The sequence below is a fragment of the Hemicordylus capensis genome, chromosome 2 (assembly GCF_027244095.1).
Source record: "Hemicordylus capensis ecotype Gifberg chromosome 2, rHemCap1.1.pri, whole genome shotgun sequence".
Taxonomy (NCBI): Eukaryota; Metazoa; Chordata; class Lepidosauria; order Squamata; family Cordylidae; genus Hemicordylus; species Hemicordylus capensis.
Genome location: NC_069658.1, coordinates 259,775,437 through 259,788,575, shown reverse-complemented (window position 1 = coordinate 259,788,575; position 13,139 = coordinate 259,775,437).

Genomic DNA, 13,139 nt, shown 5'->3' with positions numbered 1-13,139 from the left:
ATGTAATATTCTAATTTTCTGGGATTGTGGATTTGGGGTTTTCATGAGCTGTACACCATGATCATCACAATTATAACAAATTAAGGCTTGACTTATCTCGCTTTGCATGTAATGCGTCTGTCTCATATATCAGTTTCACCTTTTAATTTGCATTACTGAAATTAATGGACTTTTGCACGATATTCTAATTTTCCGAGTTTCACCTGTAAATATGTTTTTCAAAAAACCTTGACTCGTTTAGTCTTCACCTGTTAATTGTTTTCCCATTGACTTTATACTCATTTTGGAGAAATGTTGAAAAATCATCAAATGTCTCTTCTCACCATTCCTTGCCATTATCTCTTCTTTTCAAAATATGTTTTAATTTTTCCATACTTTTCCCAGGACAATCTTAAAAATGAAAAGAACAGAATTTCTTTTATACCAGGCCCATTCCTTTCCTCTACTTCTATGGCTGCAACTTAAAACCTAGAGTGAAATCCCTTTCTGCATTAAAGTAACCACTTACTTAGGCTACGGCTGCTGTTTCATCTTCTGTAGTAGGGTTGTGCATGGAACTGCTTTGGCTCTAATCTGGACCAGATTTGAGCTGACCCAGCCCAGATTTGGACTTGGCCAAACTGGGTTCAGTCCAGTTCAGCCATCAAACTGGACTGGAAAACCAGTAAAGCAGACTGGAAACTAGTAAAGTAGGATTCCCTAGCCAAGTGGCAGGGGAGGTGAGTATAAGAGAATCCTTTACCTTTAAAACAAAGGCAATGGGGACAGTGGAGGCAGTCACGGCAGCAGCAGTGGACACATCAGAGGTGGCAAGCCCCCAATGCCACCTCTGCCCCATTCCCATCCCCATCATTTTAAAGGCTAGGGAATCCTGCTTTACTTGTAAGGGGGAATCTTAGCCGGTATGTGTTGCTATGGGTTCGATGTGCACACGTGTGCAAGCTACTTCCATCTACTTCCATTCTGAAGAGCAGATGGGGCAACAGGGAGGTACACTGCCACCCCATCAGACTGGTTTTCCAGCAAGCACTGGCAGGGGGAAAGCAGAGTGAGGGGTAAGTGCACCCTCCTCACCCTTAAAGTTATCCCACCCCCACTGTCAAACTCTTTGAACTGGCCAGTGTTCGAACCTGTAAAAGGGCCTCCAAACAGGTTTGTGCACATCCCGACTTTCAACACAGCACTTCTGGCCACTGCCTCAACCTGGGACACCAGAGAGAGGCTTGGATCCAGAAGCACCCCCAGACTGCATACCTGTTCCTTCCGGGGAAGTGTGACCCCATCCAGAACAGGCAGATCAAACTCATCTCCCAGTTTTCGACTCCGCACAATGAGTAGCTCTATCTTATTTTACAAAGGTTCATTGCCATAAATGCAATTCAATAGAAGATTCTGCTCTTCAGCCTACAGAGACTGAGTCATGGTGAATGTGAGGGTGATCTGGCTGTGACCAGGGCCGGCTCTGGGGGATCTGGTGCCCCATGCAACATTCTGTTGAGCCCCCCCCCTTATAGTACAAAATAAAAATTCAAAATAATTACAATTAGTGTGTATTCAAAATTTAATACACAGAGATTTTACTTAATTATGTACATAACATTGTATATAATATAATTATGTACATAATATGTATATAATATAATTATAATTATATTACTCCTATACTTAAAGAGCTATTTGGCTACCAATACACTTCTGGGCAAAATACAAGGTGCTGGTTATAACCTATAAAGCCCTACACAGCTTAGGCCCTGGGTATTTAAGATAATGGAGCAGTCTTGGCTTGAGTGAGTGAGTGAGAATGGAGCAGTCTTGGCTTGAATGAGAGAGAGAAAGAGAGAGAGAATGGAGCAGTCTTGGCGAGAAAAAGAGAGAGTCAGTCTCCCATTGTTCTGGAGGTCCCCGTCCACATCCTGCCAGAGGCAGCTTCCCCCACCCCCGACAGCGCTTTCTCTCCCCACCAGGCTCCCGCCCTCCCTGCCATTTTTGCACGCCCTTCACCAGGCTCCCTTATGAGGCTGCCGGTCACTTCCTTCTTCTCCTCCTCCCTCTTCCATCATCACTGCATCTGGGGCCATTTTCTTCTCGCCGCCTCCCGCCAATTCGAGCCGCCGCACGGCTGAGGAGATGGCTGCGGGGGTGCGTGTGTGTCCTTCTACCCCCCCCCCCCCGCCGGTGGCAGAAGATATCAGAGCAATGTCGTGGCCTGCTGCTTGGCCCGGCATTGCTTCCCAACTGCGAGGTGTGCCTGTGGTGTGCCTCGCAGTTGGGAAGCGACGCCCTGACTCATTGGCTCAATGCCCTCCTGCAGACTGTGCCCCGATGCAGTGCATCATCTGCTTACTGGTAAGAGCCGGCCCTGGCTGCGACATCTGTCACCCCATTGATCGCCAGGGTTGATTGTTTCAGCTGATTCCTGGAAGGTAAAAACTCTATCTGGAGGTTTCCCAAACTGCAGGCTTCACTGTGGAAGAAAGTGGTGCAAATTAGGATGGAACTAAAAGCATGCAGAATTGTACATCAGGGCAAATCAGGGAAATCAGGGCCATTCTCATTGGGCCTTTCCCTCTATGTGGTCTCTCCCTGTTCCATCCAGACTCTGTTTTTGCTTTGGGAGAACTTTTGTAAAACACTTGTTAGCATTTACAAACAAATCTCCCTTCCCTCTCAGCCTCCTGCTTTATTGTTTCATGCTAAAGGCTCTGCCGGGGCAGAGCCACCACTGGGCAAATGGGTTCAAAGAACCCGGGCTATGCCCCTGCCCCGCCCACTGTGTCAGACATCCATTTTGAGCCACTTAGCAGAGCGCTGGCTTCCCAACCTAGCCGAGAACACTAACCGGGAACACGTCTGCCTCCCTTTAAAAGGATGGAGAGCAGCTCCCGGCTGTGCTTGGAATGCAGCACTGGCCGGGAATTTGCCCGAGCAAAACCATGCCCCCTGCATCTGACGTCAGGCATAGGGGGCGGGGGCATAGTGGCGGGCAAACACAGGCCGCTGCTGGCCTCCCTACAGGCCTTTGCTCTGCGCCCCCTCCAGGTGGGGATTCAGCTAAGGTTGCCATGGCTGGAGATCCACGTGGGGCGGAGAAGGTTCCATCTGGCTGAACCTGCAGGCCGGCTGGAGACAAGCAAAGGGAAGGGCTGCAGAGCAGGAAGGGAGCAAACTGTTGGAGATGCAGCTCCAGCAGCATCGACTCTTTACACTTATCCTATTGTCCACTAGCGGCAGAGCAAGCAAGGGTCTTCCTCTTTGTTTCCCTACTCTTCTCTCTCTCTGCCTCCCCCTCCCCCCTTTGGCTTCTGATTGGTAGACTGATACTCTCAGGTCTCCCCCTCCATTTCTCACCTGCTTGTTTCATCTTACTTTCCTCCTTCCTTGTTCTGCTTCTGCACTATGAAGACATAAGATGCTCAGGAACACAAGCTTTCTATCCAAGTATGTAATTTCCTAAAGAAACTTCTATAAGCTATTGGACCTTAAATGTCTGTCTCAAAAAACTCTTAATGGGCCTTGGTTCTTCTTACAGACGCATGCTCTATTATAATTGGACTCATTTAAATCCCTTCCCTATGACACAAATGGCAGGTAGAAAGAGGAGGGCGGGGAGACATGGCAGGTGAAGCTCCGTCCTTGAGCTGAGAAAGTTGAACCATCCCACCAAAACATTTTCAAAAGTGCAAATTGTGAAAGGATGCACATATTGTACGTTAAGGGCAAATTATTAGGGATGTGCCCGGAACCAGCAGGGGCTGGTTCAATGGCAGGGGTGGATAACCTAAAGGGGCTGGGAGGATGCACTTTCCTCTACCCCCACACTGCATTTCCCCCGCTGGTGCTTAATTTCCTAAAAGCATACTGTATCTCCCTGCTGCCCCATTGCCCCCTTTACTGGATGTAACCAGAAGTACTCTACATGCCTGCGTGCTGTACACGTTGCATGCACCCAACGTGCCGGAGTGAGATGTGAGTGCATGCACCAGATGCATGCAGGATCATCAAGTACTTCTGGTTACATCCAGTAAAAAAGGCAATGTGGCGGCAGGGAGGTACGCTGCCGCCTCGGTGGACTTTTAGGAAATCAAGCACCTGCAGGGGAAACACGGCAGGGGGTAGGGGTAAATGCATCCTCCCCTGCCCTTAAAGGCAGACACTCCCCCACCATTGGATCTTGTAGCTGGCCAATGCTCAAACCTGTTCAGAGGCCTGAAAAAGGGCCTCTGAACACATCCCTACAAATGCACATCTATACAAATGATCAAGAAAAAAAGGTGAATAATGCTGATTGTTGTATGAATGGCACTGAACTGAAGTCTCTGCAAATCCCTCCCATGTATAAATGCCCCCCACCCTAAGGGTAGCGAAGAAGGAGGAAATTGTCATTTGGAAAAGCTCCATAAAGGAGGAGAGAGGAGTGAAAATTGTGCCCTCTCTGCTTCTCCTCTCACAGGGACTGCAGAGAAAGATTGGAGTGCAGTTAAGTTCCAGTCTCCACAGATATATTTCTGTTTTTTTAGTAGCCCTGCAGAGGATGTCAGCTAACTTTATGTGAAGGAATGAGGCCTGGACCACCTCTTTTTGTGTTACAGATTTTATATATACATGTGCAGTATTGAAATCGGCAACACAACTAACTCTGCTGCAGGCAAGTCTCCTTTTATTCTCTCCACCCCCCTCTAAATTTCCATAAACTGCAAATCAGGACAACTCAAGTTTCCTCCATTATTTTAAAACATACACAATCAAATGAAATTCTTTCTGCCCTCCAAAGGTTAACCTTGGTGCTTTCCATATTAGACCCTGCAACAGGTTCAGGACGTATCTCTGAAGTGTGCTCCCAGACTTCCTGTGTTGTGACACCACAGTCCCTCCTGCTCTGACAGCAGGGTGCCATTCATATTTCCAGTGCCTTGTTTTGAATTTAATCACTGTGATATAGTGCTATGTTGTATATCCGGCGTTAAAAAGTTGCTGTTTTTTCGGGTTGTTAGTTTTCGTGAGACTGCTCCCCCTGCTGTTTACATTTTGAATCCGCTTTGCCTGAATGGAAGCATTTTGCTGCTGTTGAGTGGCTAACCTGGAAAGCGCCCAGTAAAACTCTTTCCCCTCCCAAACCAAACTGTAGGGGGAAAGTTCACAGCTTCTTTTCTATAGTTTGGTTTAGGAGGGGAAAGTGTTTTACTGGTTAACAGAGGCGTAACTAGGGAAAATGGCACCCGGGGCAAGCACTGAAATGGCGCCCCCCGCGCCACAACATACTACATTATACTTAGGTGTTTCCTCACAAGCGCCCGCTGCCGCCGCCAAGCCAAGCCACTGAATGGCCGCCAGGCGCCAGCAAAGCAATGGGGGGGGGGCGCGGGCGGCGCAGAAGGGACCACTCGTGGGGGATGGGCTGCCTACGCGCTCCCTTGACTGCTGCAGCGCTGCTGCATTGAGCAGGAAACATTTGTATTAACAAGAAATTTAAAAAAAAATTAAAAAAAAATTGTCATGTCGGCGCCCCCCATGTGACCAGAAAAGATGGCGCCCGGGGCACGTGCCCCCCCTGCCCCCCCTATAGTTACGCCTCTGCTGGTTAACCTTTGGAGGGAAGAGAGGGTTCAACCTTTTCACCCTACCTAGCTTGGAATGAAACAGAGAATTAGAAGGCTGTTTCAGTACACAGCCAAAGAAAATATAAAAGTCTACTTGGTAGCAGCAATGAAGCTTAAGTTCACAGGGCTCTTTGAAACCAGGCTGTGATACCTTGTCTTAAATTGCTCCTATTAGCATAAATTGTTGTGTTTTGTCCTGAGTTTTATCATTCCAATAATGAATAAAAAGGGATCATTTCTGAGCAAATTGATCTTCCTGCTGTCTTCCTGCTGTCTGGGGCGAGCGTGGCCCCAGACACGACCCCCTGCATCTGACCCTCGTGCAGCCCCATTTGGAAGGGAGACCATGCCCCCGCATCTGACGTCAGACGTGGGGGTGTGGCCAGCTGGGTCCCTGCGTCTTTGCCATCAGATGTGAGGGCATGGCCAGGGGGCCACCATGGTGGCCATACACAGGCCGCCGCCAGCCTCCCTACACTCCTGGTCCTAACTGGTCTTATTTCTGATTTCAGATAAGCCAAGCAATGGAAGTCTACCATGACCAGAACATGGGTTTTGTCATGTGTCATTATGAAGAAGTGCTTGCCCTGATAGAGATTCTAAGCAAGGGAAGGTATCAGGTAATGGCAGCTTTTTTTCTTTTATCTTTGCCAGGAAACAAGCAACATTGGCATGAAGGATTTGGAAAGACTGCCTGTGAGAACAAAAGTGGAGTGGTGGTGGTGGGACACTCTTCTCCAGCAGATACCACTTTGCTCTTCAGGGTTTCCCAACCAAAGACCACTGGGGCTGGGGATTATGGGAGTTGAAGTCCAATTACATCTGGGGACCCACACGTTGAGAATCCCTGCTCTACATGGTGGCTCAAGCCTGCGTGGACCATTTGTATCAGTTACGCCGATAATGGAGCAAAGAGACAGCTTTCAAGGTGGTGATCCTATTATATTTAGCAGAGGGAGAGCAACTATCCTTTTCTAACCCCAGTATCGCATTCCCTCTACCGGCTGTTACTGGTGTGTCCCTCAAGACACTCCTGTTTTTACAGGCTTTTAACTGAAATTAATTTTCATAATTTGCTTTTATTTTATGAGGTTGTTTTTATTGTGTTGTGGAATTTTAACAGTTTTTACTCTTTTTGTATTGTGTGTTAAATTTTGTACATCGCCTAGAGATCTACATATCAAGTGTTCTAAAAATATGATTAAAAAGTGAGTGTGTGTGTCCCAGTCCCAGAGGGGCTCACAGTGAATGTGTGTGCACACTCACTCACTGTGAGCCTCTTATTCCTCTTGGTTATGTAAACTGCTTTGAGAAATTTTTGTTGTTGAAAAGCAGTTTTGTGTGTGTGTGCCTGTGTGGGCACGTACGCATAATCTGTGCCTGAGGCTAGTTTCCAATCTTTCTAGTACTGCCTAATGTTGCCTCTGCTGCAGCACATCATCTCTTTCTTTTCATCCTCCTTTGTCTGGGTTGCTTGTTCTGCAACCTCCCAGTGCTTTGCCATCCATACCACAAGGGGAAGCCCAAGAATTACTTGCACATCTCCTAGCCTGTGCTGTGTGAAATGCCAGGCTGGGCCAGGATGTTTACTTACAAATAGATCTGTTGGCTTTCAAGGTTTCAGTCTACTGCTTAACAGGGCAGGATGGAACTGTTCCTTAGTAACAATAAAAATGCTGAAGCACTTGGAGAAAATGATTTCTTTTTTGTTTTTCTTTCTTGATGGGCTGCTGCCTTCCTCTTTGTGCTCCTGCAACTGTAGCGGGGCTGGGGCCCTTCTGCTGCTGCTGCTGCTGCTTTCTCTCCTGTTGAGGTCAGCGCTGCTGTTGCTGCTGTAATGACTCCTGTTCGACATTAGCTGGATTGGGTAACCAGAGTTCAGCTAATCTTATGTGATGAAATCACGACAGCCTGAAAGAGTTGTGTTGGAGAACAGGGACAAGAGCTGAATACCTAGAACAAACTAACTGATAGCAGAAACATAAAGGGCAGCTTTGCACAAAACAAAAAGAAAGCAGGTCCCAAACTAAATGAAGATGACAACCGTGGCTTAGATGCAGATGGAATAATTTTACAAGGAATGGGTGGCACCCACTATGATAGATGAGGGAGTTGCCTCTGAAAAGGCCAGTCCTGTGTCTAGGTCTCCTCAATTCCATGAAACACCTAATGCAGAGGTAGGCATGGAATTGAGAAAGAGAGTGCAGCTGTTTGACAAACGCATGTGCTTTTGATTGATTTTGGACATATGCCAATGATTGTGCAGCCATCGGCTGGGGAAATGGTTTAGTGAGGACACAGCGAACCATAATTATGAGACATGATTGCCCCATAAGTCTCATTCATATTTTGTCGTTACATACAAAAATCAGCCTTTGATGGCAAAGATCCACCATCTTGCAGCTACCAGCTTTGGCTGATATGCCAGCGGTGTCCATTTCTTAAGATGAATGATCTCAGAATGGTGGCACTTATGCTGGTAACCTCCAGACTGGATTACTGCAATGTGCTCTATGTGGGGCTGCCTTTGTGCAGACCAGAAACTACACTTGGTACAGAATGTGGCAGCCAGGTTGGTCTCTGGGTCATCTCAGGGAGACCATATTACTCCTGTGTTGAAAGATCTACACTGGCTGCCAATAAGTTTCCGTGCAAAATACAAGGTGCTGGTTATAACCTATAAAGCCCTAAATGGCTTGGGCCCTGGGTGTTTAAGAGAATGCCTTCTTTGCTATGAACCACACTGCCCATTGAGATCTGCTGGAGAGGTCTGTCTGCAGCTGCCACCAGCTCGTCTGGTGGCTACTTGGGGATGGGCCTTCTCCGCTGCTGCCCCGAGGCTTTGGAATGGGCTCCCTACTGAAATAACAGCCTCCCCCTCTGTGACAACTTTTTAAAAGTCTTTAAAGATCCATCTATTTACCAAGGCTTTTAATTAAAGATTGTTTTAACAGTTTTAAAATCATTTTAAAATGTTTCAAAATTTAAATTGTTGTAATGTTTTAACTTTTACTGTATCATTTATTTTGTTTTAACTACTGTTTTAAGTTTTCTGTTGTCAGTTATTTTAACTAATGTTTTAACTTTTTCTGTTTGTTTGTTTGTTTGTTTGCTTGCTTGCTTGCTTGTAAACTGCCCAGAGATGTGAGTTTTGGGTGGTATAAAAATATGTCAAATAGATAGATAGATAGATAGATAGATAGATAGAATGCTTGCACCTTCCTGGCAATTCCTACCAAGTGTATTCTTTTTTTAAACAAATCTCTATGCCCCAAGCAAACACATGTACCACAGATCAGTCCAGCAGGAATGTTTTCACTAGCTGTGGACAAGTTGATCAGATTTCAGAAAGTGAGATGAATGTTGCTGAATTGCAACAGTTTAAAAATGGTGGCTGGAGAAGTGATGGTCTTTGTTTTTGGTGATTTTTTTTCTGGTAAAAAAGCATACTTAAAGATGTCATTTTGGAGATAGGGATCATTTCAAAAATCCAGGTGTGCAAGGGTGTGCCTTTTGTTGGATTGGTTAAAGCTACCATTTTAAATTTTCATTTTACTCAACAGGCATGGGCAAGTGATGCTAAGTCATTCAGTGGTTATCACTAAAGTGGGGAGGGGAGAAGAGTTAGCGGCATAAAAGCAGACACATACTATTTAAAATGATTGCTGTGCTGTACTGCCCAAGCCATCCTGAGTGAGTCTCCCATTAACCATTTCCATTAGCAGAGTGGTGGTGCAAGCAACTGGATGGAGGTAGCAATGGTGGACAGAGTTACCAACTCTCTGGGTTTGGCCTGGAGTCTCTGGGATCAGCACCACAAGAACATAAGAAGAGCCTTGCTGGATCAAGCCCAACTCCAGCACCTTGTTTCCCACAGTGACCCACCAGATGCTCTGGGAAGTTCACAAACAGGAGCTGAAGGCACGGCCCCTTTCCTGCCATTGCTCCCCTGCAAGTGGTATTTGGAGGCATCCTGCCTCTGATCCTGGAGGTAGCTTCCAGAATAATCTCCAGGAAAAAATTGAAAAGCAATCCTGGGGTTTTTAATTCCTTGATAGTGTGAAAAGTATTGAGAATAAATATCTCACAGAATAGATCTCTGGTGATGCGGAGGCAACATTTTATCTTGTGGTTCTTCCAGGTGGGAAGGAGGAGAAGGAGAAAAGAGTGCAATTAGATGAGCTTGCATGCAAGTTAGACACAAAAACTTACTTGGCCTCCGCTCACTACTGAATCTCTTGTGTTTTCCCTACGGGATTAAAACCAGTTAGTTTAATGTCTGTGCCAGGCAAATTGATGGAAGGCATTCTCAAAGATCAAATTGTTAAGCACATAGAAGAACAGGCCCTGCTAAAGGAGAACCAGCATGGCTTCTACAAAGGCATATCTTGCCTCACCAACCATTTGAAGTTCTTTGAGAGTGTCAGCAAACATGTGGATAAAGGTGACCCAGCTGACTTCCAAAAAGCTTTTGACAAAGTTCCTCATCAAAGAATCTTGAGAAAACTTAGCAGTCATGGGATAAGGGGACAGGTTCATGTGTGGATTGGTGACTGGCTGAAAGGCAGGAAACGGGGCTGGAATAAATGGAAAGTTTTCTAAATAGAGGGAAGTAAGTTGTGGGGTCCCCCAGGGATTTGTACTGGGACTGGTAAATTTTCTTGGTAGAATACAGGAGGGGTTTACCATTGCCTTATCCCATGTAATATGAGGTGATGCCTTTCAGCCCTATATCTCTGCTGCCCAGTATAGGTGACTACAGATGTATTACTAGGCACAGTCTGGGCAGCGGAATGGCAGGGATTAGAACTAACAGCCTCTTGCACTCCAGGCAAGCTGCTTCCCTGCTGCACCACCACAGCTGATTCCCTATTTATTCATACTTTTCTGACAAAAGGGGGGGGGGGAAGATTATTCATGGAAAGTGAGAATGAGTTGGTGTGGCAATCACACAAAGGCACTGCTGGTGGACTGACCAGCCCAACTGAAAGAAGACCCAAGCTTTCAGAAGTATGTGGAGGCTGAGTAAGGTCTCACTTCCAACTTGTGTGCAGCTTTTATTTGCACAGTTTTTATTTGCTGGCTGGAAGGACTACCAGGCCAACTTGACCCAAAGAGCCTCTCCACTTAGAGGAGGAGGAGGAGCAGCAGCCGCCCAGGCCATGGGCAGCTTATCTGTCCCATTCCTACTTATGTTTAGAGATGTAGAGTTTCCAGAAATGTTTAGGTCATGAGGTATGTGTGGGGGCGGTGGCACTGGCCAACACCCAGACTAACATAGTGTGGGTGCCACATGAGAAGTGCTAGTGTGGCAGATGGGTTCAACAGGGCCTTCTCAGTTGTGGCCTTTTGGTGCTGGAATGCCCTCCTTGAAGAGCTTTGCCATGCTCCCTCCCTCCGGGTTGTTGTTGTTGTTGTTGTTTTTTAAAGAAAAAGTTTTTTAAAGGGTTTTTAATGCACCACCAGCAGTTGCGGCCAGGGAGGGATTTCAACTGCCTCCCCTTCCCCCAATGTGCTCTGTGCCACTCAAAAACATGTACCTAAAGGTTGCAAAGCTCAGAGATGCATTTTCAGGTGGCTCAGAGCCATTCCAGGGGAAGTCATCAAGCCCCTGCCTGTCATTAATGCCAGTGTTGCTTTAGTCAGGAACCCAGCAGCGGCAGTGGCGGCTCTTCTCACTTCTTTGTTAGTTTGGATGCCAGCTAATGTCCCCCCACACACCCACCACCCCTGCCAGGAAATAAAATGGAACTGTGTGCCAAAACTGAAATACAGCATATGCAGTGTTTGGATCACTTTTTCAAATTGTTTCCATCTGTTGGGTGGGGAGGGCTTTCTATGAGTCACAATATCCAGAAAGTTTGTAACATTCAGCTCTTCAATAATGAATCACTTTCTCTCATGCACATTAAAGTGCCAAAACAACTGTGAACAAACTTAGCCACATGAAATTAATATCATGTTATTTATATATTATACTAAATGATGCATCACTGAACAGAACGCCGTGTCAAGCCTCTGTCAGTAATCATAATCATCTTCAGAAATGTTCACTTCCATTTCTGAGCTTTCATTTTTAGCTATATAGGCCTCAGAGAAATGAAGACTTGCAGAACTCATGGTGCACATATATTGCCAAACACAGACCCAGTTTCTTTCAAATGCAGGGGATGAAGCTCACAAGTGCATCTGAGCAGTTTGGGGAGGAGAGCTGGTCTTGTGGTAGCAAGCATGACTTGTCCCCTTAGCTAAGCAGAGTCTGCCCTGGTTGCATTTGAATGGGAGACTCGACGTGTGAGCACTGAATGGGAGACTACATGTGAGCACTGTAAGATCTTCCCCTTTGGAAATGGAGCTGCTCTGGGAAGAGCAGAAGGTTCCAAGTTCCCTCCCTGGCTTTTCCAAGATAGGGCTGAGAGAGATTCCTGCCTGCAACCTTGGAGAAGCCACTGCCAGTTTGTGAAGACAATATTGAGCTAGAAGACAAGGATTGAAGAATAGAACAATATCGGACCTCTGAAAAGTATAAGCATGCATATGTATTCAGTACTTGGTTTGGGCCCCTTTTGCAGCAATTACTGCCTCAATGCGGCGTGGCATGGATGCTATCAGCCTGTGGCACTGATGAGGTATTATGGAAGACCAGGATGCTTCATTAGCGGCCTTCAGCAATTCTGCATTGTTTGGTCTCATGTCTCTCATCCTTCTCTTGGCAATGCCCCATAGATTCTCTATGGGGTCAGGTCAGGCGAGTTTGCTGGCCATTCAAGCACAGTACACTGTATACTTTTCAGAGGTCCGATATTGTTCTATTCTACAATCCTTGTCTCCTTGGTTCCATGTAATATTCTAATTTTCTGAGATTGTGGATTTGGGGTTTTCATGAGCTGTACGCCATGATCATCACAATTATAACAAATTAAGGCTTGACTTATCTCGCTTTGCATATAATGCGTCTGTCTCATATATCAGTTTCACCTTCTAATTTGCATTACTGAAATTAATGGACTTTTGCACGATATTCTAATTTTCCGAGTTTCACCTGTATTGATTTGAAACTATGAATTGGCTCCCAAGTTACTTTACTCTCAGCATACACACATGCCTAACTAAATTCTGCTGTGTTGTTCCTCTGTGCACTCTGCTATAATGAGAAAGGGATTCTCTTACCACAGAGAATTCCCAACATGCTCTGCAATCCACATTGCAAGCTGTACTCAGTCAAAATGTGGCTGAAGTTGCTCTAGTTGAGCATATGTCTATGCTTGCTGCTATGGGTGCTGATGTGGCAGCTGTTGCAATGCCAGGAACATAAGGCGTCATAATTGTGTGAGAGAGAGCATCTTATGCCAATGATGCTAGTGCAGTGGATGCAGTAACTGCAGTTGGCAGTGGATTCTGGGTGATTCTTTTTGGGCCATTTTTGTACTGTGTTTGAAATGTGTGTTCCGTGTTGTGAAGGACAGATTCCCTTTTACTGTGTGCTTCTGCAGTGTTTTTCAAGGCAGGGTTGCAAAATGCACTGCAAATTGCAGTGCAAAA